The following is a 6,538-nucleotide window of genomic DNA, read 5'->3' as shown; positions in this document are numbered from 1 at the left end:
TATATACTTTGGCAGGGTTTCAGATCCTTTGTGTGGACTGCAATTTCTTACCAGATGAAAGACATACTGAAGTTATCGCCGTCTTCATCACAATTTCTAGTTTCTGTTGCTCATTCTCCATGGAGTATCAAACCAATTTATGGGTAACCACTTAACCGTCTTGTGTTTGGTCCACTTAACCGTCTTGTGTTTGGTGGTTCGATGGATCTTATTGCCTGCTGCTTGTGTTGTGATTGGTACTTCAACACTTACAGACAAATGATCTGCATTTTATGTTAGCAATCACAATATGTAGCCAATTTATCTTATAAAATTGTTTTAGTAATCTGTACGCAATTCTAATTCATGACTCTTTTGTTGTTGATGTGCATGTTATCATGAGCTTGCTAACAGTTAAATTATACTAACTCGACGTGTTTATTTCTTTTGGAACACTAAACTTTAAATGACTTGGTCTTTGTATATTTTCTCATAATAGATACACATAGCTGGACTCGCAAGAACATTTGGGCATTATGTGTGAGATCATACTGTTTCTGATATTGATGCATGAAGGTGCATAACTTGTTGAGCAACACAAGGCAAATATGTCAGTATAAATTTCTTAAAACATAATATTTCATATCAAATTGTTTCCATATTTGTGATGCTGCTAAATGCATTTCTATTACTTACATTTGCATTGCTCGTATGAATTAGCTTATCCACCCAAATCAAAGAATAAAGGAAAACAAATGTCAAACACGATTGTTCTCATGGTGATAATTATTTTTTCTTGTTGAACTCACACAGGATATTACTCTTGGTGTTTCCCTTGGTTCAGCAACCCAGATCTCCATGTTTGTTGTAAGGATTTAATTTGATGTAGCTTTGAAATGAAATGTTGTGTATATGTTAAAGAATAGCTTACAATGTACTAATTTGCCCTTTTAAGGTTCCATTATGTGTTATGGTGGCTTGGATAACGGGAATCAAGATGGATCTTGATCTTAATCTGTTAGAAACTGGCTCATTGATCATGGCAATACTAGTAATAGCATTCACGTTACAGGTAACTCATTGGGGTATGCTTGTTAGTTACACTAACTTCTGTTGTTGTTTTTCAGTTATTTTGAAATGCTAGGATTCAACCAAAATTCTTCCTGCAAGACTCAACTAATGGTACTTTTACAGGATGGAACTTCACATTACTTAAAGGGGCTTGTTCCCTTGCTGTGCTACTTGGCAATTGGTGCATGCTTCTTTGTTTTCAAATCCCCACTTGAGTAAGTCTCAAAAAAATTAAGTCTCCTCCTTAAGTGCATCTTTTTCATCATTATGGTTCAAATTTATGAACTCTGATATAAATTTAACTGACGAATACATGAAGGCATCAGCCAACAAGTTCCATAACCAGAACAACTATAGTGATTGTGGCCTAGCTAATAGCTAGTTAAAAATGGTAAAATATTCTTCATAATTACCCATTAATTTCCTACTTGTTGGCTTTACTCTTGAATTCAGCACGTACTTGCTTGCAGAGTAGGAGCTGGCGAATTGCTGCTTCAACCAAACCATATTCCCCTGAACAAATTGAGTCTTACAATAACTTTTTTACATATACTTTTAATTTGAGTTTTGCTTAGTTGCTTTCGTTTACCTCATGATAGGTGATGCTGAGACGATTTTGTCCTCGTAAGACTACTCTACTGTTTGTTATACGAGATAAAACAAGGGTGAATATTTTCATATGTGCATTTTTCAGCTTCCGTATTGGAGACTCCTAATCTAATGAAAATGAGTATTCATGTGCATTTTTAAAACAACGATTTTTAAAAATGAAAGCAACATATGGTATAGGTCACGAATATTTTCACTTGTGACGAGTTGAAATGATATCAGCTGGTTCTAACAGTTATACTGATCCATAAAATTGGTATAGTTAGCACAATTTGGATTATGCCAATGTTAGTTCAGATCTTATTATAGGTTTGTAAAGGTTATATGAAAATGATTCACATGGTATAGGCCATCAACTAGCTGGTAAAATCAGTCTTGTTCAAAGTTTTGGACCATGGTCACTCTGGCTTATTATGCCCAAAGAGAGTAGCACAAACAACACCACTAAATTAGAAGTTGAAGCTTAACTAAATATACCAAACTTGATTTCCTCTTGTTAGAGTCAAGTTTATTATGTTCTAGTGTACAATTTTGTTCATACTACTGTGGCTTTAGTTTTGTTGATAGTTTCATGCTATGTGATGGCCTTAATTCAGTCACAATTGAATGAGGCTATTTTAAGAGAGGATTATGGAGAAGCTGCAAAGCTGAAGTTGGCCATAACTGGTGCTACAAAAAGGATATTGTTGGAGCAGCATTGACTATTATGAATGTATGAAACTTGTCTTATACACTTATTGTATTTAATTTATATTCTAAGCACTCTTGTTGCCACAGAGAGCTATAGAGGAAGAGCGATACATCGATGCAACTTTCATTCGTGATCATGTTGGGGCAGGACTGGTCAGTTTATTGGAATTAACTTGTTGCCAATTCTTACATCATCTCCATTAAGCTATGCTTGTCCCAATTTTTTGGTTTCAGCTACATGAAGCTATTCACTCCATTGAGCTTTATTCATTTTGCTATATGCAAGGCTATAACAGTGGTTGCCAATTCTTATATATTGATTGAAAAAAATTCTTCAAATGTTGAACGCATACAGAAACTTAAAGCAATGTTCAGAAAGGGTGCATGCGACTTAAATACTGATGAAAAAGGTAGTTGCTCAGTATACTGCTTTGTGGTTTTTATGCAAACTGCACATCCTCAAGCTTTGAGATCTTACTAGAGTGTTGCTGCTGTAATGTTGAGACATAAGGTACATGACTTCCTCTATGATTCCTTCTTTCTGTTGTTGCTGTTAGCTATTCGATCTAGCTTCTTTCACATAATACATGGTTTAAGATATAATGTCAAGTTTATATATTCATCAACTTTTTTCATGCTCACTTGCTTGACTACTCATGAAAATGTGAAGCGACAACGTTTCTCGTGCTTATTTGGCCATTCTTTTACTTAAACATTTCAGAAGGTCCAGATTTATGTACGTACTTCACAATTTGGTTTCTACTGTACAAAAGATGCAAAGCTGCAAGAAGTTTATAATTATTTATACATGTTGATAAGTTTTCTACTTTTGGAGCTTGTTTGTTTCAATTATCAATTTAGTTTGTAGTGGTTTATTAGATTTATTCGTTTCAATTATCAGTTTGCAATGATTATCAGTTTATACATGCATGTTTATACTTTTTTCTATGGCTTTAATTATATTTTATTTTCAGAAAAGGGAGAAAGCTGGGTTTGCAAGCTAAGTCTATGAAATTCTGTATGCAAAAAACGGACCAGTACGTGAAGATTGTTGTGGTCTGATAAACTTAATTTTATGGTCTTATCTTTTGTGGTTATGGTCTGATAAACTACTTGTGGTCATATTTGGATAGCTTGTAGTAATTGTAGAAGTTTATAAATTTAAGTGAATGTACATATATGTTGTACCAGTTTTTGATTGAGACAAGATGTATAAAAGACAACTGAATGTATATATGTTGCAAACAGTTTTTGTGAATGTATATATGTTGTACCAGTTTGTGTGCAAAAGAATTATAATGTTTTATCTATTCGTGATGCATTTTCTAATCAACATAGACAACGATTTTTTAACCGTTGTGAAAAGTATTCAAAGACAATGATTTTAAACTAAATTTTGAAGAAAGACAACAGTGTATTTGTTGTCAAAAGCATATCTGCGATCAAATTTTTGCAAAACTGGCAATTACAATGGTTTTATACTGTTGCAGAACTGTTGTCTTTGGTATTAAAAGACAACACTTTAAATCCGTTGCATGACTGTTGTCTAATGTGGTCAAAGACAATGGTTTCAAACCGTTGTCTTTTACTGCACATTTAACAACAGTGTCAGTTACAACGGGTTTAAAGGGCCTATGACAACGGTTTTTAACCGTTGTCTTTTAATATTTTTGTTGTAGTGGCAACTATTTATAATTTATTGAGAACCGATAACATGATCTTCTGAGTGTGACACCACACTCCATGTTATCTACTATATAAATTAATTGAACAATTACATTTAACAAATAAATGTAGATATTGACCAATGTGATTCTTTTATTTCAAAAATAAATGTTTACAAAAGCTAGTCTTTTAGTATACACTCCAACATCAGCAGAATCCGACTGGTGAGTATGAGTGTTGAGTTTGACTAGCAAGTCTGACTAGTAAGTTTGACTAGCGAGTTTGACTTCGGGTGTTGATTGTCGAGTGTCGAGTCATCGACCATTGAGTTACCGACTACCGAGTACTGAGTCACTGATGTCCAAGTGTCGAGTTGTTGACTGCCACGTGCCAAGTTGTCGAGTGTCGAGTTGTCAACTGTCAAGTGCCGAGTTGGAAGAAGATGTTAAGGCTTGCTAATAAGTAGTTTCCTTAAAACAGATTTACCCCACCTCCAGCTATGCTTCGAGGTTCTCTCAGGTTGTCTATTTCTCAAGATACAACGACAAACCACAAATCTCCACCAAGCACTGGTGGTTGTTGTGAATTTAGAGGATACCCAAGTGCTACCACCGGTAGATCTGTTGAGTGGATGCATGGAAGGGAGGAAGAACGAGGAAATGAAGTGGAGCAGAATCTCTTTACTATTGCTTTTCTGTCGTAACTTTCTTCCTAGGGTCACAACCTCCTTATATAGGAGTGCTTACCCTTGGCAGTGCTAAATGGTCGAATTGAGGTCATTCAATCTCTTTACTCGTCGACTATTTCAGTCGATAAAAATAGATTCAAATTAATCTCAATTAATTCATCTGTTACTTTTGAGCAAAAAGATTAATCACATGGCAAAATGTTGGTTCATCTACTTGGGCAAATTTTTACCTCAACCGGTCCAGTATTCGACACGTACAGATCGTGCTCACACACGAGTCAACTTGGGTTAGTGCAATCCAAGTCCTGGATTTATCCTATGTATAAGAGAGAGCCTCTCCCTATGCATTTGTTCACAATATTAATGCATGTATCACAATTTAAACTAATAATAAAGCCAAGAGACTCCCAATGTGGGACTAAAAATATATGTACAATAAAATCTCTTTTTCTCTATCTCTTTATTCCATTCACATTTCTAACAATCACCCACATGAATGAAAATAAGGTATGTGATATCATTCAATAGTTGAGTCTAGTGTGGGTCAGGTAGGTTTTATTCTTTGAACCTTCTCTTGTGAAGATCTATTTACTTACTAAATGATAGTAGATTCGACATCCTTAAATTGTCTTGCCGTTTATGTAAGCTTTGTGATATCTCACCCAAGACTCTCCATGATACATATCAATTCCCATAAGTGTGTTTGTTTTTGGCCATGAATACGTTTGGTTTTGTGAGAAGTTCAAGGAATTGTGTCTCTAATTCTCTTCGAAGTTGCCCCACTTCTTTCCCACGTAGGTGATCCCTTAAGAGTAATCCACATTACTCGACTGGATTATTAAAAGTTGTGTGCTTAACCTCCATCCTTCATTGATCTATAGCCCCACTTCTTTCTTATACAGGTGATCACTTAAGAGTAATCTACATTACTCGACGAGATTATTATAAGTCACGTGCTTAACCTCCAACCTTTACTGATCTATAGGGTCGTTCCCCTATAGTGAGCAACTTTATCAGTGCAGTTAGGTTATCCCTTTGAACCTAGTTCTTGGGATCTCCAGTCTTTATAGGTTGAGCTTATTTTGCATGAACATTTCTTGTCAGCATCAAGCTCATCTCTCACAATAAACTTGCAACTGAGTCTCTATTTAATCCTTTGGTTAACAAATCTTCTAAGTTGTCCTTTGACTTCACATACTCAACAATGATAACTCCCATTAAGAGTAGATGCTGAATGATATTATGTTTATGGCGTATATGTCTAGACTTACCATTATGCCCAACCAATTATTGATTAACTATCACAATATATATAAATTGTAGGTACTAGTTTTAGCCATTTAGTAACATCTTCTAAGAATTACTATAGTCATTCAACTTCTTCACCACATTTTTCAAGATCTACAAACTCAGATTCCATCATGGATCTAGTTATTATGATTTGCTTAGAAGTCCATAAAATGGTTGTATCTCCCAGAGTGAATACATATCCACTCATAGACTTAGAGTATTTTTTGTCAAGTATCATCGATATACACTTTGATTACAGTAGGATATCTCATATAATATAATCCATATTCATAAGTATGCCTCAGGTGTCTTAGTACTCTTGTTATCTCTATCTAGTGCTCAACACCGAATTACTCGTGTATGTACTTAGTTTACTTACTACAAAGGCTAAGTCTGGTCTTGTATAATTCATCAAGTATATTAGACTTCTAATCACTTGAGAGCACTCTATCTAAAAGATACTTTCTACTCGATTCTTCGATAGATGTTGACTCATATGTATCGCTATTCATGTCAATGAGTATCATCCTTGTTGAATTTCTCAAG

At 34.8% G+C, this 6,538-nt stretch overlaps 2 long non-coding RNA genes across 3 annotated transcripts; both read left to right on the top strand.

The window, feature by feature from the left end:
• Positions 1 to 785: 785 nt before the first annotated feature.
• LOC122035361 lies at positions 786 to 1,260 on the top strand. Its single transcript, XR_006126957.1, has 3 exons — positions 786 to 846; positions 935 to 1,051; positions 1,174 to 1,260. It is a non-coding gene; the product is annotated as an uncharacterized LOC122035361 (long non-coding RNA).
• Positions 1,261 to 1,651: 391 nt separating this feature from the next.
• LOC122035188 lies at positions 1,652 to 3,367 on the top strand. Of its 2 annotated transcripts, none has more exons than XR_006126926.1 (5): positions 1,652 to 1,715; positions 2,256 to 2,371; positions 2,437 to 2,502; positions 2,705 to 2,860; positions 3,324 to 3,367. It is a non-coding gene; the product is annotated as an uncharacterized LOC122035188 (long non-coding RNA). The 2 variants fall into 2 exon arrangements; XR_006126925.1 differs by having other exon boundaries at positions 2,584 to 2,860.
• The last annotated feature ends 3,171 nt before the right edge of the window (positions 3,368 to 6,538 follow it).

The sequence above is a fragment of the Zingiber officinale genome, chromosome 11B, assembly GCF_018446385.1.
Source record: "Zingiber officinale cultivar Zhangliang chromosome 11B, Zo_v1.1, whole genome shotgun sequence".
NCBI classification, from domain to species: Eukaryota; Viridiplantae; Streptophyta; class Magnoliopsida; order Zingiberales; family Zingiberaceae; genus Zingiber; species Zingiber officinale.
Note: the sequence above shows the minus strand (reverse complement) of the source record. Positions and strands in the feature narration are given on the sequence as shown.